This window comes from Zootoca vivipara, chromosome 4 (genome assembly GCF_963506605.1).
Source record: "Zootoca vivipara chromosome 4, rZooViv1.1, whole genome shotgun sequence".
Taxonomy (NCBI): Eukaryota; Metazoa; Chordata; class Lepidosauria; order Squamata; family Lacertidae; genus Zootoca; species Zootoca vivipara.
Genome location: NC_083279.1, coordinates 71,957,117 through 71,982,702, shown reverse-complemented (window position 1 = coordinate 71,982,702; position 25,586 = coordinate 71,957,117). Strand labels below are relative to the sequence as shown.

The 25,586-nt window shown below is 41.3% G+C and overlaps 1 protein-coding gene across 23 annotated transcripts in view; it reads left to right on the top strand.

Annotated features, from left to right (window-relative positions):
* Window positions 1-25,586, top strand: part of ZBTB20 (zinc finger and BTB domain containing 20) — a 496,349-nt gene that overhangs the window by 319,115 nt on the left and 151,648 nt on the right. For 20 of the 23 annotated variants that reach the window (XM_035115418.2, XM_035115408.2, XM_035115410.2 and 17 more), the window contains one exon: window positions 9,398-9,514. The exons of the other annotated variants lie outside the window; for them this stretch is intronic. The gene's annotated coding sequence lies outside the window, so the exon portion shown is untranslated. The remainder of the gene's footprint in view (window positions 1-9,397; window positions 9,515-25,586) is intronic. 23 annotated transcript variants of the gene reach the window in all.

The window sequence follows — 25,586 nt, the reverse complement described above, 5'->3', positions numbered from 1 at the left end:
GAACAGGGCATGTAGGTAATACCGTAACACTCAGCTTGCTTCTAGTATCCAGAGGTAGACTACCTACAATTCATTATCTTGGTTGGTAACTCTTTTTGGAACTTCATAAACTTGTCTAAAACGCTTTTAAAGCCATCTGAGCTAGTACCCCTCATCCGCATTTTGTGATGGTGAGTTCCACCAATTATTTTATATTGTAGCTTTATGAAAACAAAATAATTTGTGGGACTCACCGTCACAAGATGTGGATGATGGCCACTAGCTCAGATGGTTATATATGTAAGATAAAAGATGCTTTCAAAGAAGTACAGTTTAGTGGAGCAGGGGTTAAACCCTGAACAATGTCTGTGGGTTAGTATGTAGACATGCAATGTACGCCTGCTATGTGTGGGCAACTCCCATTGACAACTGCAGGACTTAGTAAATGATTAGATAAAGAATTGCAGCCAAAAACAGTAGGTCATAGTGACATTAAGATCCACGATTTTGTAGTGAAGCATGGGGTGGGGGAAGTGCTATTTTGCAAACTGAATGTCATATTTTTAACAAGACTTTTTTATTTTTTAAAAAATCTTTTTTTAAAAAAAGGAAAACACCCTGAAAACACATTAGTAATCCAGAGTGTTTAAAATGAAAACAAAGTGACTAACAAAATTAAATACTGTACATGTGTGCATTCTCTCTAATAAGCATCCCTGAGAATATAAACTGTTCTGATGTGTATGGTAGATATTCTATCCTTCTATCTATCTATATATATATGCAGTAATAAATAATACTAGACCCAGTCAAAATATTCCTAATCAAAATAGGCACAGACTTTGCTGGGATCTGCAGCTGAATTTTGTTGCCAAGTCTCTGTTTAATAGAAGAAGCATTTCTCGTGAAGGCAGTCTGTTCATGTCTCCTTTAAAAGTACAGAAGAGATCCCATTTTCTTTTCCCCCTCCACTTTAGCAGTGGGCAGCCCTTCAAACTTTTGATCATCCCGACTTTGTACATTTCACGACTGAACTCAGCTATGCCAAACATCCTCTTAGGAAGTTGACATTTGTGCCCGTTTCTCAAAAAAGAGGGAAGAATGAATCCCAACTGTTTCCTCTTGCCCTTTTGATTGAGAGAGCAGTAAGTCAGCAGGAGAGGTGCAGCTTTTAACAAGGAGGGGTGTGCAGAAGCTGATTCCAATCCTTCTACAGGCAGAGCAGAAAAGAGAGAGGAAGAGACTGATGTGAAGCAACACTAATCAGAGCTGATTATGAGGCATGAATGGGCTCATTGATGAGGGCAGACACAACAAAGAGATAAGGCTGGAGAAGGGAAAATCCTGCACTGGGGTGAAGGAAGTTGGTTTTATGACCCTTTGAAATCTGACTTGTACTATTCTGTAACTCTTTCTTTTTCTGCTGCTCTGTGCACAGATAATTGGAACTATCCTAAGCTGCAGTACTCCCTGATATTTGCTTAAAGAGAGCATTGTCTGTCCTCCCAGTCTTATGACACCACAAAATCTGTGGAAGCTTTAGCAAACATGATGCTGGGGGTGGGCATCTTAGCACTGTTGTATGGTGGCATCGTTAACTGGGAGTAGAGGAAAGGACCCCTGCTTGTTACACTAAGAGTAAAGGTAGCCATGTTGACCCATTTTTATTTTTATTTTAAATATAACATCCATATTAGGGTGGTGCCTTTACTAGGCCAATAAAAAGTCATGAAATACAGTGGTACCTCGGGTTAAGAACTTAATTCGTTCTGGAGGTCCGTTCTTAACCTGAAACTGTTCTTAACCTGAGGTACCACTTTAGCTAATGGGGCCTCCCGCTGCTGCCGCACGATTTCTGTTCTCATCCTGAAGCAAAGTTCTTAACCCGAGGTACCATTTCTGGGTTAGTGGAGTCTGTAACCTGAAGCGTCTGTAACCTGAAGTGTCTGTAACCCGAGGTACCACTGTAGTGCAGCTTACAAGTTCCACAAACCTTAGCAAATCTCACAACCTATCTTTGCCAATAAGATATCCTGACAATACGGGCTTTATTGAATTATATCTATGATACATTTTTTGTCTTTAAAACTAACATCAGTAGGAGTCACCAAATCATATGGTGCCCAAAGCACGCTGAAGTGAATTTATGTGGATTTTATTTTTTTCCATGGGGAAGCAGATCCTTCTTGCCTTGATGGCACTTATTACAACATCACACTCCATGTAAACATTTACAGTATACAGACAGAGAAAACATCTATTCCATTTGTGCAACTATATAATTGCTGGGTATAAACTGTTCACAGCTGGCAGCGTGTCTAACCGAACTTGTATCCTCCCTTAGAATGTAGGTTACATTTAGCACCATTGTACAGCAGGGTCAGTTGAAATTGCTCTTCACAGCTGTTTAGTTTTCAGGATAGCTCTTTCATGTTATTTTGAGAAACATTTTGAGTTTTCCCAGACCTCTGTTCAAGTCTTCCCGGGGTAGATGCATAATTCCCCGGTACTATCAAGTGACTTTTTCCAGAAGAGTGTAATAGTGTAAAAATTGAGCAGTTGTTGAACATCTCTTCTTACACTCTGCTAGATGTGTAACCCTGTTCAGTCAAAGTGTAGGGTGGAGACATGTCATGACATATTACACTTTTCCTTCATACAGATTATAATACATGCTTATAATAGTGCATGTATTATCAAGTGTGTCTTGTAAGGCTTTTGACAAAGTCCCCCATGATAGTCTTATGAAGAAGCTTATAAAATGCAGGCTGGGAAAAGTAATTATTAGGTGGATTTGTAGCTGGTTGACTGACTGAATGCAAAGAGTGCTCACTAATGGTTCCTCATCATCATGAAAAAAGTGACAAATGGGGTGCCACAGGTTCTGTCCTGGGCCTGTTGTTCAACTTCTTTATAAACGACTTGGATTAAGGAATTAAGGGGGTGCTTGTCAATTTATAGATAACACCAAACTGGGAACAAAATAAAAAAGATATCTGAAGAAGTGTGCATGCACACGAAAGCTCAAACCACCAATGACAAACTTAGTTGGTCCCTAAGGTGCTACTGGAAGGATTTTTTTTATTTTGTTTCGACTATGCCAGACCAACACAGCTACCTACCTGTAACCAAACTGGGAGTGTAACTACAGCAATGATACAGAAGACAGAATCAGGATTCAAGATGACCTTAACAGATTGGAGAACTGGGGCAAATCTAACAAAATGAAGTACTATAGAGACAAATGTAAGGTTCTACACTTAAGCAGGAATAACCAGGTGCACAAAGATAAGATGGGGGACACCTTGCTTGCTAGTAGTATTTGTGAAAAAGATCCAGAGTTATTGGTAGATCACAAGCTTAACATGAGTCAACAGTGTGATGGAACAGCAAAAATCCCCAATGCTATTAACTGTGCATAGGCTGCACCAACAGAAGTATATTGTCACGATCATAGTCCTGCTCTGTTCTGCCTTGATCAGACCATGCCTGGAGTGCTGTGTCCAGTTCTGGACACCACAATTTAAAAAGGGCATTGACAAGTTGGAAGGTGTACAGAGGAGGGTGACCAAGATAATAAAATGTCTTGAAACCAAGTCTTATGGGGAGCAGTTGAGGGAGCAGAGTATGTTTAGCATGGAAGAGACTGAGAGGAGGATGGAGCAAGCTTATTTTCTCCTGCTCTGGAGGGTAGGACTCAAACCAATGACTTCAAGTTACAAGAAAGGAAATTCTGACTAAACATACAGAAAAACTTTCTGACCATAAGAGCTGTTTGACAGGGGAACGGTCTCCTGCAGGAGGTTGTGGATTGTCCTTCCTTGGAGGTTTTAAAGCAGTGGTTGGATGGTCATCTGTCAGGGATGCTTTAGCTGAGATTCTTGTATAGCAGGGGCTTTGGAGTCATTTTCAATGCTACAGTTCTACAAATAAATGGTTGTATGTGCTGGAAGCTGGCATTTTGTGTATTGGCAACAGTATATATTGCCTCCCAAAGTGGCTCCTTCACATCAAAAGAATGAAAGAGAAGAAGAGAGAGTGTTGTTGCCCTTTGTTAAAGTTTAGATATTCAAGGCATACAACAAATGGGCAAAGGGGGAATGGAAAATAATGAAATCTAGTTTAACAATACCAGTACAAACTAGTAAGTTGTAAAGTGACTAACAGATGCGGGCAAGATGAGGTTTCCCTTGCTGGTCCTTAATGGTTAATGGCCAAGATCAGAGTGTGTTTTCATTTTGCTCTGCAGAATGATCCCCCACACATACTGTTGACATCTGTCTGTCTCTAGAGACAATGGAGTGCTCCTCCAGGGGAGAGGTCCACTTTGTAAGCAGCACTGAAGTGACCTCCTTGGGGGCAAGCCTGGACAGTGTGCATGGAGGTCCTGGGCTGCCGAGATGACGACGATGATGATGACAATGATAATAATAATAATAATAATAATAATAATAATTATTATTATTATTATTATTATTAATATATTATTTATACCCTGCCCATCTAGCTGGGTTTCCCTAGCCACTCTGGGCGGCTTCCAACAGAAAAGTAAAATACAATAATCTATTAAATATTAAAAGCCTCCCTAAACAGGGTTGCCTTCAGATGTCTTCTAAAAATCTGGTAGCTGTTTTTCTCTTTGAGATCTGATGGGAGGGCGTTCCACAGGGTGGGCGCCACTACCGAGATGGCCCTCTGCCTGGTTCCCTGTAACTTGGCTTCTCGCAGCGAGGGAACCACCAGAAGGCCCTCGGCATTGGACCTCAGTGTCCGGGCAGAACAATGGGGGTGGAGACGCTCCTTCAGGTATACTGGACCGAGGCCATTTAGGGCTTTAAAGGTCAGCACCAACACTTTGAATTGTGCTCGGAAACGTAATGGGAGCCAATGTAGGTCTTTCAAGACTGGTGTTATGTGATCTCAGTGGCCGCTCCCAGTCACCAGTTTAGTTGCCACCTTCTGGATTTGTTGTAGTTTCCGGGTCACCTTCAAAGGTAGCCCCATGTAGAGCGCATTGCAGTAGTCCAAGCGGGAGATAACTAGAGCATGCACCACTCTGGCGAGACAGTCTGCAGGCAGGTAGGGTCTCAGCCTGCATACCAGATGGAGCTGGTAGACAGCTGCCCTGGATACAGAGTTGACCTGTGCCTCCATGGACAGCTGTGAGTCCAAAATGACTCCCAGGCTGCGTACCTGGTCCTTCAAGGGCACAGTTACCCCATTCAGGATAATAAGACCTTCCTCTCAGCTTTGCTGATGTGGTCCAAAGGAAAGCAGAGCCAATACGGCTGGCACCAGCTTGGCTGCAGGAGTTGCCTGGAGGAGGCATAGAAGGCACCTCTACAGCACATGTAGAAACCGCCTTCTTAACCGTGGAACTCACTAGTGGTCCTTCTCCTAAATGGGCTATCTACCAGCTTGATGAGCCCTAACTGCCCCTCACTTCCTTCTACAGCACGTACAGAAACCTTCTTGATCATTGGACCCACTATTGGTCTTGTCCACACAATCCCCCAGAGTTTATCGTTGTATACAGGGGAAGTCCCTAATCTGTTGATGGTTTGAGACCCATTGGCTGCCCTCATCTGGTTTAACTGGCCAATTGAAGCCATTCCCAAGGTGCAGCTGCTGTTGCATGTTGACAGCTTCTAGGAGCCACATGTGAGAGCTGAGTGCAGGGTGGGGATCAAAGGTGGACAAAGTACCCCTGAAGGAGCACAGCGTGTCCCCCACCAGAGGTACTTCCCTCCCCTAACACCCACACAAACACAGTCTGTATCGCCTTAATAAAAATATTGAGTTTGGGCCAAAGTTTTGCAAAATGATAAAGACCACTTATGTAAGGATTCAGGGGGGATTATTTTGAATTATTCTTTCCTACTATCAAACACACATGCACACCCACATACACCCACCCACAGAGTTTCATGAAAATTCATTAATCTGTGACATTTAAAGATTCTGTCTGATAGGTGTCTGGAGCAGAGGTCGGCTGCGTACATCAATAGTTTCTTAGAGTCTGGCACTCTGTCAATATTTGGGGGCCTCAGTAACAGCACTTAAAGGCAGTGCCTGCGAGCCGTCATGCTCTTAGCATGTCTGTAAGTGTCTGAATGAGCAGATATTAGCACGTCAAGTCCTTTTATGACTGGCAACACTTTAGAAACAAAACACTCAGATGATAGCTTCACCTCCCTGCCTTCAGTTTCCTTTCTGTCTTTTGGTCTGTTATTTATCTGATGGAGTTCAAGTATTTCAACTAAATATCTACCCTACAAAGGGTCTGTTATCAAACAGGATAGTAGCGATGATGCTATGCACCGTTTATTTAACAACATAGCTCTGGTAAGCCTCGTTTCCACAGTATAGTAGTACCTCTAGTTACGAACTTAATTTGTTCCACAGGTCCATTCTTAATCTGAAACTGTTAACTAGAGCTGTGCTTTCAGTAATGGGGTTCTTGCTGCCGCTGTGCCACTGGCACACAATTTCTGTTCTCATCCTGGGGCAAAGTTCTCAACTCGAGGTAACTCTTCCAGGTTAGTGGAGTTTGTAACCTGAAGCATTTGTAACCTGAGGCATTTGTAACTCGAGCTATCACTATACTACATTGTGTTTAAAGAGAGGTTCAAGCCAGTCATATCATATAGGAGGCCCAGTACCTGATGACAGTCTGGAGTGGGCAGGAGCATGTATTACCGGTATGTTGCTGAATTGATTCACACAGACAGACAGACAGACAGACAGACAGACAGACACACACACACACACACACACAGAGAGAGAGAGAGAGAGAGAGAGAGAGAGAGAGAGAGAGAGAGAGAGAGAGAGCTTTATACATATGATGTCCAGAACGCAAGCAAATACTCATTTTGAACCCTACTTGATGCTAGTGATGAATCTGCAGCCCTCCAGTTATTCCTGGACCACCGCTCTCATAATTCCTGACAATTGGCCGTTCTGGAAGGGGTTGATGGAAGTCAGCATCCAGCAACATCTGAAGGGCCTCAGGTTCCACATTTCCTGCTGCAAGAGGAAGGAAAACAGGTTGGGCAGGCAATGTACAATAGGGGGCGGGTGTTAGCACAACCTCTGCGCTCCAGATTTCTACTTTTTATTCTCAAAGCTGCTTTTTAAAAAATTGCATTGGAATTCTGATTTGCTTCAACCTTTGATGGTGCACCATATATGATATGGGCTTGATTATGCAAACATGTTTTTTTGTTTTTTAAAAGCAAATCCGTGATGACTTTTTTTTTTTAAAAAAAAATCTGTTTGGTACTCAACCCACCTGTGAACATCAGGTTAATGTCCCAGGTATTCTTTGTATCCCAGTCTATGTCTACTGATGTTATATTATCTTGTCCAGGGCTGTTCAAAGAGTTTTGAATATGCCCTAATATGGGCCTCAAATGGTTGCATTACAAAAGAATTTTTCTGTTAGCTGTTCTAGCATTGTTCTGCTAAACTTAATAGCAGTTTCTTACATCTGGTGATGTAGGGACATAATTCCTGACTTCTAATCTTCTTAACCTATCAAAACAAAATGTGGTAAAGCTTTTCTAGAGATATAGTGGGAGAAATCCAGTGGCCTAAAGTTTTTCATTGTGCGGAGGTCAAGCATAGCAGCATCACTGCCACTTCCCCACTTACATACTTCAGAACTCCAGTGGGATTTTCACTTTTATCCATGGTACAGAACCCTTTTCAGCCTAAGAACTGCATTTCCTTCTGGGCAACCACATGCCAGAGAGATGGGTGGGTGGGGCAACTCATGTAACTTCTACCTTTGACGGCAGACTAGTTTATACACACACTGATACATCCCACTCTGTTATTTATCCAGTCAAGCAAGCGGTATTATGAGAATTCAGTGATGTATTCCAGCCAGGCAAAAACACTTGAGGTGCAAGTGGTTCATGAGGGAAGTTGGCTGGGAATGGTTCCAAGGGCCAGATAGACAGGCCGAGACTTGAAGTTCACCCCTCTGATTTATATGAAGAGGTCAACGTATGTGAAGCTGTGTGACACTTTTGTCAATCCAAAACATTTCCCGAGGATGGCAGCAAGATCAGCCTTGCCCCCTCATTAAGGACTTAAATGGATGTCCCTTCTTATACGTTCTGTCAACCCCGGCTGCACCTCTGTAGTCATGCATTTTATCTATCATCTAGATTGGCCTCCAAGGTTGTTGACCAATTCCAAGCTGGCCAATTCATGGATGGCCTGACTCTGCTTGCCTTTTTCGAGTCACATGCCTATCCGGCTATAGTTATATATACTGTACTTAGATACAAAAATTGTCTGAAATGTAAAAGACCCTTCAGACATTGGAAGATCTTCATGCACATTCTGCGGGATTTGTTTTGTATGTAGTTGCTGTATTAACAGCTGTTAGCTCCTATGAGGTGTGATAGGCATATGTGGTTGGGTTTTCCCAAAGGGTTTCCACTGAAGTTTCTTAAGAGATTTAACGTTTATTTTAAGAACACATCATTAGTCTGAAGGATAAAATTAGGTGCATTCTGAGAATGTTAAATAATTTTCTTTATAGAATGTAAAATAGACATTAGCATTGTTTGGATCATTTTAAATGTCCATAAATTATTATTATTTTTTTGGGGGGGACCCTTTCAAAATAGTGAAAAGATTTCTGAAAAGCTAAATAAGTACTACAGATTTTCAAATACAAGTTTTTCCCAATATTATATTAAACGCTGAGTAGAAGGGCATAGCACCCACTCCATAAGACATGATAAATTTCATGACATTTCAACAAATTGTTTTCATGTACCAGGTAATTTTTCGTTATTATAGTTCTCTTTGTACATATTTTTTGCATAGATTTGTCCATATGCCTTTGGATTTCCTTTACGTCATTTGTAACACTGTTTTTTAAAGTGTTTTGTCTTTAATGTAGATTAGAACAAATTAAATGTTGAACATTTGGTGTGGGATCTAGAACAGGGGTCGGCAACCTTTTTCATCCCTCAGACCATGTGGTGGGCCAGACTATATTTTGAAGGAAAAAAATTAACGAATTTCTATGCCCCACAAATAACCCAGAGATGCATTTTAAATAAAAGTACACTTTCTACTCCTGTAAAACACACTGATTCCCGAACTGTCCACGGGCCGGATTGAAAAGGCGATTGGGCCGCATCCAGCCTATGGGCCTTAGGTTGCCTACTCCTGATCTAGAATGTTTCTCCTTCCTGTTGTATGCCAGTTAGAAATACTGATCAATACCTATGAGGAATATAAATTGTATATGGCAGTGGTGAAATAAATTTGCTGTGTTTCACCACATGTAGCCATTTTATGCCATATTTATAATTTATGCAAAGCTAATTGTATTCCATAATGTTCTTCCTTTCTCTTTTGTTTTCTCTTTGTTTCCAAATCTGTACCCTTGTAGCTTGAAGAGGAGAGCAGCATCAGCTGGAATATTTCGTTCCATGTTGCAAGAGACAGGGCGAGTTGGCTGGAATGAAACCTTTTCCATACAGTTGGCTTGAAATGCAGCATTTAAGAGGTATTGTTCTCCCCCACCCACCTTTTCTGGAACTAAAAGTGAAAAGCTGCAAGCAAGCATTAGTCTTGCTGCCAAACCACCTGTTGATTCACAGCAGAAAATCCTTTTGGCAACCCATTTCTTACCATATCCAGTTGGAGATAGATGAATAGCTGACATTTGTGTACCTTCAGAACCTCTTAGCACCCTAAACCTCAGGTCCACAGCAAAATGTAATAGCTGTTCACCTGAAGAGAGATGGGTTCAAACTGAGATTAAATCGGGAACAAAAAGAGTTTGGCAGAATGAGACTATTCTGCCATTGACATTTGTCAGCTTCACACAATCACCTTATGAGATCTGGCGTGTCATTCAGAGTCTGTTTTAAAAGGACTAATTTCTGGGATGCTGCAAGACAGACTGAAATATGGCAGAGCTCTAATGAGAGCAATTACTAGAAATACTGAGGATGCATTGGTTTAAGAGGTATGACTCCCGAGGTGTACAGAGTAACACAAGCAAAAAAACAAAACAAAAAAACCAGTTCCCTGCCTTCAAAGTGCATTTTAGCAGATGAGGGATATTACATGGACGTGGGAACAGGAGACAAAAGAGGCAAGGATAACATAGAAAGTATAATGAGCGAATGCACCTGCACATAGTTAATGTTAGATTCAGTAAGGAGTAAGAGTGAGATGGTTGACAATGTACAGAAGTAAGAATATGTTCTCCAACCAGAAACTAGTGTATATAACAGCTTTGCTGGGCCAACATATTCTAGGTTAGAAGTGGAGCTTGAGAAACAGTGGTGGTGAGGGGATGGCAAGAGTTGGGCAGTGGCTTAAAATAAAGGTGATAAGTTTGCTTTGCTCTATTAAACATATAAGCTAACCAACTGCATTTCATAGGGTTTTTTATACATTCAATTTGTAATTCATATAAGGCTGTGTTGCTTTCAATTTTGAAATTTCAATATTACTGTGTCCTTGAGAGCAACCAGTATAATTTCCTTCAAGTTGATAAGGCCAGGAAAATTCTTTGTACGAGGATGTTAGCCTCATGGGAATTGAATAAGTATTTTGACTGATCTTGTTGATGCTGTTCTGTCTAGAACCTGTATTTGTTGCAGCTCTGAGAAGTTTTTGATTTGTTTTCCCCTGTCTCTGCCCTAATTAATTTTATGAGACTTCCCAATGGACATAATTTATATGACAAATAAATTATAGTAGCAGTCACTGATGTGGTATGAAACTTCTTGTTTATGGTAAATTTAATGTGCTCCTGCATTCTTTTCCTCTATAAACTCTCATCTACTAGTGATTATCTTTCTCTTTCTACACTTCCCACCTCCCTGCAATGTGTGATTTTTGTATCAGTTTTATTGTTACAGGGTAAAATACTGAAAACATAAAGCAATTATTCATTACCTCTGTAGCTTTTAGGTGGTTTCCCATACCTGAACCACTTTTAAATAATGTTGTGAGTTACACAGAAGCCTGCTGCCAGATCAAATCCTGTACCCAGTCTCCAGCTTTGTTGTTGTTTTGTCGTTTAGTCGTGTCCAACTCTTCATGACCCCATGGAGCAAAGCACTCCAGGCACTCCTGTCTTCCACTGCAGTTTGGTCAGACTCATGTTGGTAGCTTCAAGAACACTGTCCAACCATCTCGTCCTCTGTCGTCCCCTTCTCCTTGTGCCCTCAATCTTTCCCAACATCAGGGTCTCTTCCAGGGAGTCTTCTCTTCTCATGAGGTGTCCAAAGTATTGGAGCCTCAGCTTCAAGATCTGTCCTTCCAGTGAGCACTCAGGGCTGATTTCCTTCAGAATGGATAGGTTTGATCTTCTTGCAGTCCATGGGACTCTCATAAGTCTCTTCCAGCACCATAATTCAAAAGCATCAATTATTTGGCGATCAGCCTTCTTTATGGTCCAGCTCTCACTTCCATACATCACTACTGGGAAAACCATAGCTTTAAGTATATGGACCTTTGTTGGCAAGGTGATGTCTCTGCTTTTTAAGATGCTGTCTAGGTTTGTCATTGCTTTTCTCCCAAGAAGCAGCCGTCTTTTAATTTCGTGTCTGCAGTCTCCAGCTTAATGCAGTACTAATGGGCAATAATCTTTTGTGTTAGCAAAACAATGATTACTAGTGTCAAAATACAGAGAACACAAACATCTGTGGTTGTCCTGTTTTGAATGATGGCCTTAGAGGCAAGGCTTCAAGGGCACCCTAAACATCCATGTCTAGGACTCATTCTGGAATCTCTTTAAAGGCAGAATTCCACATGGATAACAGCAGTCATCCATAGTCAAAACCTTAAATAGAAACTGCAGCTGTATCCCATCAGGTAGCTCTGCCTTCTGTGAGAGAAGCCTCTTCATTTCCTGAAGAAACTTTCCTCTCCCACTCTGAATTCCCTGCCTAATCCCCTGGAGAAGGGGAGTCAGACACCAGGATCTTTATGCTGAAGGGGAAATGCTGGAATGGGTTAGTACACTGAGAAGGGACCCTGAGGCATGTCAGAAAACTTTTGTGTAGGGAGCAGGAGGTCTTGCATGGGGTTCTGTATAGGTTCAAGTTAGAAGGAAAAAAGCTTTAGGCTGAACGGTAGAAGAACTACCTGACAATACAAGGTGTTCAGCAGTGGATCCCAGACACTCTTAAGAGGTTTTTAAGCAGAGACTGGATGGTCACCCAGTAGGGATACTGTAGTACAGTCATACCTTGGTTCGCAAACACCTTGCGAGTCAAACGTTTTGGCTCCCAAATGCTGCATCCCCAGAAGTGAGTGTTCCAGTTTGCAAACATTTTTTGGAACCCAAACGTCCGATGTGGCTTCCGATTGGCTGCAGGAGCTTCCTGCAGCCATTCAGAAGCCGTGCCTTGGTTTCTGAACGTTTTGGAAGTCGAATGGACTTCCAGAACGGATTCCGTTCGACTTCTGAGGTGGTACTGTAATAAGTTTCCTACATCAGCAAGGGGTTGGATATGATGAATTCTGTGATTCTATGTGTTCTGTCCTCATGTTGAGACCTAAAGGGAGACAAAAGTTGGCCTCAGGATAGGAGACATGTCTCACAGTATGCAGTCTCAAGCCCTATTTTTTCACCCAATGATATTTAGCCTGCCCCCTCACAGCTTAAGGGACCTATAAATTATTGGCTTTGAGCATGTGAGTCCTTACACATCTGTGAGGCAAAGTCATTCCCTTTTTCAGCCTAGTAGAAGTTTCCTTAATGGCTTGGGCAAGGGGACCTCTCTTAAGGTCTAGTGTTATTGTGTGAACCTAGAGTTTTTTGAGCTTACTGGATGGATGCAGCCTACCAAAATCATCCTTTGAGCCCAAGGCAAGGGTCTGCAGTTCACACTTTTAAGACCCCACTGCTGTACCCCATCTTCTCATGCCAGGTGCACTCCAACTAAGAATGGCCACAGCGTCTCACACTATGGTTTGGCTATTGGGTCTAAACCTCAGACTTGCAGATTCCCTTGTCTCCCTCTCTTGTCTTCATCACTCATGTGCTCCTGTATCCTATTCAGTTTGGAGTAAAATACAGTTGGTGTCATGAGTTCATTTGGGATTGGGTTTAGATTGGCAGCCTCTGACACAGGATGAGGAGGAAGAAATGACGGGGGAACTTAATAGTAGGGATCTTGGTTGCAGGAGGGGTGATCTCCCCTTTCAGCTCTGACTTCAACCACTTATGAAGGGGGAGGGGGAACCAGTGCCAGTTTCCTCTCTCCCTGTCCCAGGAAAGCCTCAGTGAAGTCTGAGGCTTCACAGAGAGCTTTGAGCAGCTGCAGGGTTGGGGGGGGGGCAGAATGGAGGTGGCAGCAGATGAACAGGAATCATGAACCGAAGGGTACAGTCTTGTAACCTAGGACCAGGCCCTGCAATCCACCCACCCTAAAGGAGCATGGGCTTGCAATCCTGACATCACACAGGGCAAGCAAGTTTTGCAAGTGACTGCCCCACACCTCACTCCTTTGAACCTCTAGTTGTGTGTTTGTGGGAGGGAGAAATTTGCACTTTCCCTCCAACCGTAACTGGAAACTCATTTCAAACACTGAAACAGTGTTTTGCTGTTTCAAGTGCAAGAGCAAACTCTAGTTTGTCCAAACAAGGAAACTGGGTAGCAAATCACATCATGTAATAAATTATTGATGCATAACATGGGAGGAGGGAGAACACATGCATGAAGTTTATGTTCCATGTGAACCGGTCCTATATCTCTATATTCCATGGCTACTATTCTCTACTCTCTGATGCTTTGGAAAACTGACTCTTGGAAGCTGAATTATTTGTGTAGAATACATAAATATAAGGAAATTTGGTTACTGTGCACAATTTATTTGTAAGCGTAGCATTTTGACTTCCTTGGTTGCAAAACAGGATTCTTATCTTTATAGAATCTAGAGTGCTGCTTCTGGTGTTGTAAACAAGAGTACAGTGGAATATAAGAGATAAAGAAGAAGAATTGGCTTTAAGGGACAAAGATAAGGAGTAAAATATAAAGCTCTCTCTTTTTGGCTCTGAGAATGAACACATGATTAGATTAAGTCATTTTGCTGGAGCTGTCTGAAATATTTTAGCACCCATTCACAGCCTATGAAAATGGCTGAGAGCTTCACATTTCAAAAACACTAATAGCAAAATTAATCTGCCATTATACAAGTTTTGCCTTTATTTTTCAGTCTGAGGTTTGTTTCACATGGTTTTGTGGTGGATTTCTTGTGGTTGTTGCTGCTTTGCTTTATGCTCCAAACATTAGTAATGACTGAAACTTTCATTGCTTGCAGTAAATACCAGATTACTCAGTCACATTGCAGCTTTTCAGGTTGTGCAGCGCCAAATTCTGCAACATGAACATACTCCTCAGTAGAGGGCAAGCCTTTTCCAACACTGTACTTTGCAGCTGAACACATCTGTGCTGGACATTAACTCCAATATATCCCTGAGTCTTGGACTGCAGTTCCTTTGTATTTCAGCTATAAAAGGGGATATTACCTCTCTACCTCTCCATGTATATTTTGAGGCTTAATTAATGAATGTTTGCCAAGAGCCTCAAGCTCATTGAATGAATGTCCCTATATAAAGGCATAGAATTATTATTGCTGTTATTATTAACTGTATGCCTAAGACAATGGTGTTTGCACATGTAAGTAATTACAATGCACTTCAAGGCATTCTGTTTTGCAATGCTTTTCTCTCCATTTCCTGCAAATCAAATTACTGTGGGATAGATTTGATTTCCACATCATTTTGAAAATACTTTCTTTTTCTTTTTTTTAATTTCCTTTGTATTAATTTTTTCAAAGTTCAAAATACAAGCATCCATGACTAAATGCTTGAAACTAAACAACCCTTCCCCCCCAAGCATAACAGAATTAAGAACATCATAAGATGATATGCTGCTAAACAGTGTAAATCATACATAACAAACATGGCTGTAGCAATATATTTCATCCATATCCAAACCACTAATAAGAACTGTTTATTCAAATAAAAAAATAGCTGCTTCGTTGTTTTTATTGCAAGAGAGGTGATGGAGGAAGAGAATCAGAAATTCATTTCTAACTGAAACGAAACAGTATAATGGCCCGGTTCTGATGCATGGCACAAGAGCAAATCAGCATACAGCAGCTGCACTATCCCATAACATCATGAACAAAGGTTCAATGAACAGAAGAGTGGGCACAACATCTGTGTAGCAGGGCAGTGAGAATGGAGTTGGAGGGAGTTGGACTCTATTTCCCATATACTGGTAGCAGTTCTGCACCTTTTACAACTTCAGCAGGGGCTCTGCTTACCCTACTATTAAGATGTTATAGAAGAGGCGTATTTTACTCATAACTTGTCCCCTTCTGGGCCCACCACCTACCAACATCTAAGAAATACAGTGGTACCTTGTTTCTCAAACTTAATCAGTTCCGGAAGTCCGTTCCAAAACCAAAGCATTCCAAAACCAAGGTGCGCTTTCCCATAGAAAGTAATGCAAAACAGATTAATCCATTCCAGACTTTTAAAAACAACCCCTAAAGTAGCAATTTCACATTAATTTAACTATCTAACGAGACAATTGATCCATAAAATGAAAGCAATAACCAATGTACTGTACTATAAAATAAATAAGACAGTATTGTAGATGATAAAAATTTAAATTACATTTTTTCTCTTACCTTCACTGATGATAGTCATTGTTTGGATGGGGGGCCTTTATGCATTTCCACAGTCACAATCAATCAATCAGTAGCTGAACTGGGTTCCACACAGTCACAAAAACAATTTAACAGAAAAAGCCTCAAAAACGCAAAATAAATAGCAAAAACAAAACTGCCAAACTTAATCCATTCCGGAAGTCAGTTTGACTTCCAAAATGTTTGAAAACCAAGGCGCAGCTTCTGATTGGAGCAGACGCCCCAGAAACAATAACCGACAGCCGCATCGGACGTTCAACTTCCGGGTTTTTGGCGTTTGGGAACCAAGGCATTTGAGAACCAAGATACCACTGTACTGAATCCAGTGCAAAGACTATGTTGGCTCAGGCCACTTCTATCAATGCTGCAGCTAAATATGATGGCCACAAGATAAACAAATGACCCTCCCCACTTGTTGAGGTGATCTAATGTTTCAGATCCTGCCACACTCATCATTGTGGTTGGCAGTGATTTGGATAGTCCCCCCTTCCCATGGTGCTCCCTTGAAGGATTGTCCATCCACCATATGCAGGCCTTGGGCCAGGCAGTCAAGACCAGGCTCCCTCAACCTTGGCCCTCCAGATATTTGAGACTACAATTTCCAGTATCCCTGACCACTGGTTCTGCTAGCTAGGGATCATGGGAGTTGTAGGCCAAAAACATCTGGAGGGCCGGGGTTGAGGAAGGCTGGTCAAGACTACACTATTTTATCAGGCGATTGTTGATGTGTGTGTGTTTTGCGGGGGTGGGGGTGGCAGTTGTTCCTTCTTTTTTATTGTTCTATTTTTTAACTTTTGATTTGTTAACCATCCTGGGGGACTTTGAACAGAAAGACAGCTTATAAATGTTTTTTTAAAAAATAGATTGTAAAGTATTCACTTTTAAAAATTCCAAATCTTGCACTTAGATTTTCAATTTAATAAAATTTCTATTACTGCTAATATTGTAGCATTCACTGATAAAGTCAGATTAGTGACAAGCAAACTCTTCTTGGCTTTACAGAGATATGGATCGGTATTTATGAGCCATGTTGGAGATCAGTTGAGAAAATGTTTTAAGGGTTCTGACTGGATCATAATATTTTGTGTGTGTGTGTGTGTGTGCCTTTTCTTTCTCAGAACCATGCAGTTTTACTTCAGAATTTGTTGTTGAGGTTGTAGGGATGTGTGAGAAATTTTGGCTTGGCTCGCATTTTAATACAGCTCTACCCAATTCACACTTCCTGAAACAATACATGAATTGAAACAGAGATATCCATTGAAGTTTGCAATTTTCCACATTTTGCAGTGTAGTTCTCGAACCGGAAATGTGTATGTGTATATATATTAAGTGAAAATAACATACAAAACAGATTCTGTTACAGAAAATTGCTCATTAAATTGTTTATATTAGGCAAGATGGCATACAAATTTGTTTATATTGGGAGAAATGAGTACTCAAATGCAGATGAATTCTCATTAGGACTTTTAAAAAATCACAAACTGTTGTGGAAGCATGGAAAACTGAAAACTCGAGCCAAGTCATTTTTCTGTAAATTATATGTGCAGTTCTGGTCAACTGAAGGAAATGCCATTTTTTTGTGGAGAGTAAGCAGTTAAAATAATCCGTTTCTGAGTCTGTGCCTATAAAGGCTGTGGCTTTGAGAGCCTAGTCTGATTAATGTAGGCCTGTGCAAGTGCAAAATTTGTGCATAAAGTTGCAGCAATGTGGCCATTTGCATTTTGAGTAAAGTAAGAATTTTAGGGCATGGAATTTTCTTCATAATACATCTAAGCGTTGCAAACTGGGGCGCGGGGGGAAGGGGATCCATTATTCCATCTCTATTATTTCCTACATTTGGAAGCATCAGTGTTTGGCATTAAATCTGCCACCTTGATATGAGTCGACCCTGATATGAGTGCCACCTTGATATGAGTGCCACCTTGATATGAGTCGACCCTGATGTTTTAATGTTGAGTGTGCATGTATCATAGGAGTACGTTTGGTCCCAAGATCATCAAAAATATTTGTATTTATTCCATCAACTACCATCATGAAACACAGACTATTTTAAAAGGGAAGCACCTCAAGCCTAATAAGGTAAAGGGACCCCTGACCATTAGGTCCAGTCGTGACCGACTCTGGGGTTGCGCGCTCATCTCGCATTATTGGCCGAGGGAGCCGGCGTATAGCTTCCAGGTCATGTGGCCAGCATGACAAAGCTGCTTCTGGCAAACCAGAGCAGCACATGGAAACGCCGTTTACCTTCCCGCTGTAGCGGTTCCTATTTATCTACTTGCATTTTAACGTGCTTTCGAGCTGCTAGGTTGGCAGGAGCTGGGACCAAGCAACGGGAGCTCACCCCGTCACAGGGATTCGAACCGCCGACCTTCTGATCAGCAAGCCCTAGGCTCAGTGGTTTAACCACAGCGCCACCTGGGTCCCTAATAGTCCCTAATAGTTGTGGTCAAATGGAGAGACTTCTAAATGAAGCTTGTTGACTACTTTTGAGTATTTTTACTTCTTTCCTGTAAGCTGAAGTGTGGCTTGGGAAATGCTACCAATACTTTATTTTTAGTATTTATTAAAGCTTTTATTTATTTATTCTGGGCTAATGAAATTTACAGAGTATCTTACAGAAAAGGAAAGCCCTCCACCACCCTCGTCTGTGTAGCAAGACTCTTTGTTTGTTTTTGTAAAACATCTCCACAAAAAAATGCTAAGTTGGGAACTTGGAAGGGCATTCTGTATCACAGAGGTACTCTCTGACAGTGCTTGGTCTCTGAAGTACTCCCAGTGCAGACTCGCCCTGAAGCTTAAAGCTTAAAACCATGACAGGGTAAAAGACATGGGGAAGTTAGAAGAGCTTCATCTGGAAACCTCCCTGGGGTTCTCAATATCTGAGTAGGTAGATGCATATGGATAGATTGGATACATATGGATAGATTGCTTCCTAAGGTACCCTGGCCTCAAGCTGTGAAAATAAACTGGGAACCAGTGAAGACTGGCAAATGGCGTGCATGATACGCTAATATTGCCCAGTCCCTAAGTTAATGTTCTCACAGCCACATCCTGGCTTCATGGTTGAAAGCAGTATGCTTTTGAATACTAGTTGATCAAAACTACAGGAGGGGAGGGTGTTCTTGCACTCGGATCCTACTTGCAGGATCTCATAGGCGTGGCTACTGTGAGAGCTGGATGCTGAATTAGAAGGGCCATTGTCCCCATTCCAGAAGGCTGTACTGAAGTTTCAAGACCACGAGGCAGCCATTATAGCACAGTGTCAGATCTAAGTGGCAATGTTTCTGTTCCTTGCCTCCTGGTCTAATCCTTTTGTTTCCAAATGAAAGGTGGAAGGGAAAGGGGTGCAGAAGGTGGCTCCTCTATGTAAAATTAATCAGTAAGAAGGATCATGCATTCAGAGGTTCACTGCACACATAAGCAGGGTGGGGGGTGGGGAAACAGTTGTATATTTCCCTCTTTATTTCTTTTATTTTAGCAGCACAGATTATTTATTAACTGAATGATTGTTTCAGTCTGTCTGCAGTCTCAAGATTTTGCTACATTTCATGCATAGCTTTATCACATTTCCTAATTCAGCTTCAGGCTATCACATTTGGGATGGTTTTCATGCTCCTTTTTTTTGTATGGAGTCCAACAAAAATAATGATAAATTAATGTAAAAATGCCTGTTTCCCTGGATTTTCTTTTTTTTCTTTTTGCCCTAAAGAATACGTATGTTGGAAAGTTAGCACCCACATCCATTTTATTAATTTTAGGATGGGAGAGAGAGAGAGAGAATCAGCCATTGTTTCAAATCCAGAAGATGCTGTTTTTAATGCTATACTGAATCCTGGGGACAAGCCTTAATGATGGCATGAAAGCTGAACCTGTGTTGTTCTGGCCTAAAGCCAAGTCTTTTGATTGGAGCTGAAGTGACACCTTCAGTTCCTCTTCTCAGATCAACTCAGTAATTTACTTGTCTTTCGTAGTCCCATGTGTTTTGTATTGTTTCCAGCTTTTTCATACTATGGTGGTTTAAATAGTCCTGGGTTTTAACCTTGCAAGATCTCTTCTGCTTAAAGCTACAATCCTATACATACCTACCAGTAGCTGGAAATAAGTCCCATTAAGCAGAGTAGGATTTACTTCTGAGAAACATGCATAGGATTACACGAGTTTTTGGTATCCATGAATAGTTGTGTGAACTTATAGCAAATGTGAAAGGATTTGATTAAATCTGAAAAGGCTGAAGGCTGAGATGCCAATTGCTTTTTGAGAGTTCAGTCTTGCAAGATTTCTCCAACCTGTTGAATGCTATGCTATAATTCCTCCAAGTGGTATTGTATATTTAGGGCTGCTGAGTATTCTCCAGAAGCCTTCCTTCCTATGCTTCTGTGGCTCTTCCAAAGAATGGAGGTGTACTGTCTGTAGATACAGGTGCTTAATATACATTTCCTTATATTATTGTTGAAATGATTTATTATGGTCACAGGCCAGAAATAATACATCTCCTTATAGAGAATAATAATAATAATAATAATAATAATTTATTTATTTATTTATACCCCGCCCATCTGGCCAGGTTCCCCCAGCCACTCTGGGCGGCTTCCAACAAAATATTAAAATACAGAAATCCATCAAACATTAAAAGCTTCCCTAAACAGGGCTGCCTTGAGATGCCCTCTAAAGGTCTGGTAGTTGTTGTTCTCTTTGACCTCTGGTGGGAGGGCATTCCACAGGCAGAGTTGTTGTTCTTGGGGTTTCTCAGGGGACCTGATCTCCAGGTCTTTTGCTTCGGACCCCAACCCCTTCTCCCCACTTTAAAACACATTTAAGTGAGAGCTCAGTTACCCACCATCTCATTTTGCCCAGAGGCTGTATGGGATTACCCTAAGCCTGCTGATAGCCCCTTCATGTATATGGCTCACATTGTTTGGCTATATAAATGAAGCAAAGGTGTCATTTTCTTTATTGAAACGAAGGCAAAAGATTTTTTCCAAATGCAGAGACAGGTAGTGAAGCATCTTTCACTGACAGTACTAACACTATGATCATTATTCATTGGGAAAATGCACTCATGCATAATGCCCAAATTGCTATCACATGGAAAAAAGTATCTCACATTGTATACCATACTCTGCTTATGATATACTGAAGAATGCATTTTTTCCACTTCCCCATATGTAGTGATATTGAAGCTGATATTGAAGTAAAACACATTTACATGTAGTTGTAAATAAATATTCACATATACTTGTACATTGATAAACAATGTAGTTTTCATAGAGGGAGAGAATACAAGTGCTGAATGAAGTTTTGAGTAAGCAACTCAGTAGGGAAAATATACACAATTGTTTGTGCAGATATTCCCAGATTGTGAAAATGCACACATAAATGATGTATCACACATCAGAGAAAAACACTGAGTACACCCAGTACAGTCATCACACCTTGAAAATTGACATAAAATTTTAAGCCAATATGAATATAGCACTCCTAAAAGCCTAATCGAGTCGATTGCACCACAGCCAGGTACATCTGTTCTCAGCACTAACCGTTATCATTAACATAAAACACTTAAAATCACTAAGCTTCAAGTCTGGGGACAGATTATTCCAAGAAGAATCTGCTAAATAGATTTTAGCAGTGCAGCAAGTGGGGACCTTGGCTACATTAGACTTATACGTTTTTGCATCTCAAAGGCCTGTGAACTGTTTTCAGAGGAACAGCCTGAATTAAGAATAACGCTCACACTGTATAGCAATTTCTTTATCACTGTTTAAATATGGAAGTAAAAGCCTTGAAGCTGTATGAATAGAACTTAAAAATATCAAACTGAAAAAAATGGTTTTGGAATGTTATTTTTTTTTAAGTGCATTTCATTAAAAGTCACCAAGGTGTAAAACTGAACACCGAATATAGGACGTAGTAAGAGTGCACTTTAGGGTATTTGGGTTGTGGGTGGCTAGAAGTCTTACCCGTTATTTTCCCGGCCCCAAAGGAGCGTTTGAGAAATCGCTAGCCTCTTTCTGTTTACGTCAGGTGTTGTGTGCTGGATATATGGCACTAGGGCTGCAAATCTCTAGTGCCACTGAAATCAATAGGGCATATTCCCTGGAAGATGCATGTGGGTTAGTAGTTTTACTCTTTGAAAAAGAGGTCAAAGCAGAGGATTTGTTCTATTACCTCCTTGGTTCATTTATGTTTGTTTGCATTTCTAGTGTGATTTTACCTTTCTTGTGGGGATGGAGCAGAGTGAGACGTATGGACTACTGATGAAATGCACTAACCAAAATATTTTTATCTTCTATCTGTATAACTTTTAATAAAAGAAAAACCCTAGTTTGCATTGATTCATAACTGATTGAGATTGATTATTACAAGCTTTGTCTGGAGTCATGAAGGTAAAATAAAAATGACAAAGAGTGCTGGAGCACTTAGCTGTTTTGTTTGTATTTTTGGCATGAGCTTTTGTATATACAGCAGCTGATTTCAGATTCAAGATGGATGATTAACCTACCATTGATGATCTCTAAAAACCATTCAGAAGCTGTGGGGAACTGAGGCTGCTCCAGCTTCTTTCAGATCTGCCTTTTATAGGCAGCACTGTAGGTCCACTTTCTAGCAAGTGGGTCTCATTCAGGGGAGCATACCTCTGAGTGAAAGTCTTTAGGATCCAGGGCAAAGCTAGAAGGGGAAAAAATCCAAGCAATGAGAATAGGCAACACACTCCAAAAGTTTAGAAGCAAAACGCAGCAGAGAGAAGAGACAATAATCAGAAAGAGAAGAGGGATCAAGAGAAACTGTAGCATGTGTATGCCACTAGTGGAAATGAGCCAGACAAAAGAGACATGTTAAAAGTGGAGAGATAATGACAGGAGCAACAGTAGTTAGATGACAAGCTGGAACCGGATCAAGGGGACAAGTAGAAGGATTGGGAGAGGACAAGAAACGGGACACTACCTACAGGGGCTGAAGAAGTCATAGAATGAGTGGTAGCATGTAAAGCCAGTAGAGGAGTAACAGCTGCTGCAAAACCAGAACAAATAATATGAATCTTATACAGAAAAAACATGGCAATATCCTGAGTTAAGAAGGAAGAGACAGTGGGGCAGACTTCAAGAGTGAGTTAAAAGTAGCAAAAAACAAAACAACAATGAGGATTCCCAGAAGTCAAAGAAGAATAGTACTGCTTCTTGACAAAAGAAAGAGAAGATGAAAAAGAAGAAAGAACAAATTTATAATTAACACAAATCAATCCATTTCTTAGTCTGCTTCCAAAGACTAACACAGGAATGGAGATAGCAAATGCAAAGAGTAAACCACAGCTCAGGGCAAGAGCAGAACTCAGTTGAGGTGGGACATGAGCCACACCAAAAGAGTAGCAAAATTAATTTGAGATTTCATATCAAAAGAAGTGATAGAAGAGAGAAAATGACAACCAGGAGAATCAAGCAGATCATCCAGATGAATATTGCAGTGCCCAAGTACCAAAGCAGGAATATTATCTGGAGGAAGAAAAAAAACAGTGAGCCAGGAACCAAAACCCCATATAAAGGATAAAAGAGGGCCAAGTGGGCAATAAAAAACTGCAACGCACAAAAGCAGTAGGGAGTAAGATGAAGAGTGTGGTGGGAAGAGGCTGAAACTGTAGACAAAAGAAGCCAACCCACCACCACCCGGCCCTCCAATTGACCAGTATGAGAAAATGATGAACTTCCTGCCTGTTAACCATTTATACACTTTCCAAGATGTTGGAGCCAAATGGTCCAACTTAATGAATAATATGTTTCTCTTATATTGCAGTGTTTTGGCGCCACGTGAAGCTTGCCATCTTTTTAACTTGCCTTACTACTGTGCCAGGCATAAATTTAGCAGGTGAAGTAGTTCCTGGCATGAAGATAAAAGTGATGAGGAAAAAATGTGGCAGCTTAATTTCTTCTTCTTTGTCTTCGTCTTCATCTTCTTCTGCATACTAGGATGCTGTTCTAAAGGCCGAGGATCAGGAACGATATTTTAAAAACTGGCAACCCTAATTAACATCACTGATGCATTGAGCCAACAGTATAATGCTAATATAAAATTGAGGCTTCCCTGCTGAAGCCTTGCATCAGAGAGAGATCGAGAGATCATCTATTAGGACTTTGTGGCAGGACAAGCCAATCTGATAGTTGATATGTTTGCAGCAGGCTACTACATCCATAATCCAGGATTTCTGACGTAGGGATAAAAGGAATAAACTTTTTGCAAGGGGAAAAAAGCTAATAAAGTTGCCAGGAACAGATATTTTGTAATCTGTGCTAAATATCTGCTGGAAAAACATGAGCAGCAACGAAGCTGAGAAGACACTAAAAGAAATTCAGGGCAAAGTGCCAGACGCCCAGACGGAAGCAGAATGTGGACCAAAAAGATTGCGACAATCGGGTAATTATGGTTTATGAATTTCAGCTTTAATCTGTAGTTCAGTGAATCCTGATTAAATATCTGTTAAACACAATTAAAGTTTGTTTTTGTATTTCACCGTCTTGATCAGAATAATTAGAGACTGCGTGTTTCATGTCAAAAGTAGCAAGAGGAATTTAGTGAATGAACATCGTTTTTAAAAGCCATTTGTAGCACCAGCTGTTGGCATTATTTTATATTTTAGTGTTATCAGCATAAAGATGGGCCTTCTTGGCAATGAATGTTTTCCAGCAGGACAAGAATGTTTCTGCCTATAGTGGAATGCCAATGGAAAGTGGGGGGAAAGAGCTGGTCATAAGACACCACTTGAAAAATGCCAGATAAGCTGCTAGTCCTCAGAAGTTACAACACATGCAAATAGTTGGAAAGGGGAAAAAATGATGCAAGCAGATTACCTGGCAAGTTCTTTTCTGTCAAAGTTGAATTGGGAAATGGAAAGGAACAATGTAGATGATGTACCTCAAGAGATACATAAAGTGGTACCTCGAGTAACAAACACCTCAGGTTACAAACTCTGGAAGAGTTACCTCGAGTTGAGAACCTAACCGCAGGGTGAGAATGGGAAAAGTGTGCAGCAAGAGGCCCCATTAGTGAAAGCACGCCTCTCGTTAAGAACAGTTTCAGGTTAAGAACGGACCTCCGGAACAAATTAAGATCATAACTAGAGGTACCACTGTAATTGTAGGGCAGCTTTCACCCACCCGGTGTCCTCCAGATGTTTTAGACTACAGCTCTCACCAGCTGTATTGACTGGGGCAGATGGGAATTATAGTCATAATAATAATAATATTTATTATTTATACCCCACCGATTGGTGCTGTGGTCTAAACCACAGAGCCTAGGGCTTGCCGATCAGAAGGTCAGTGGTTCAAATCCCCGCGACGGGATGCGCTCCTGTTGCTGGGTCCCAGCTCCTGCCAACCTAGCAGTTCAAAAGCACATCAAAGTACAAGTAGATAAATAGATACCGCTGCGGCAGAAAGGTAAACAGCATTTCTGTTCACTGCTCTGGCTTCGCCAGAAGCGGCTTAGTCATGCTGGCCACATGACCCAGAAGCTGTACGCCGGCTCCCTCAGCCAGTAAAGCGAGATGAGCGCCGCAACCCCAGAGTCGTCTGTGACTGGGCCTAATGGTCAGGGGAAACAGGGCTGCCTTCAGATGTCTCCTAAAAGGCTGGTAGTTGTTTTTTCGTTTGACATCTGGTGGGAGGGTGTTCCACAGGGCGGGAGCCACTACCGAGAAGGCCCTCTGCCTGGTTCCCTGTAACTTGGCTTCTTGCAGCGAGGGAACTGCCAGAAGGCCCTCGGTGCTGGACCTCAGGGTCCGGGCAAAACGATGGGGGTGGAGACACTCCTTCAGGTATACTGGACCAAGGCCATTTAGGGCTTTAAAGGTCAGCACCAACACTTCAAAATGTGCTCAGAAACATACTGGGAGCCAATGTAGGT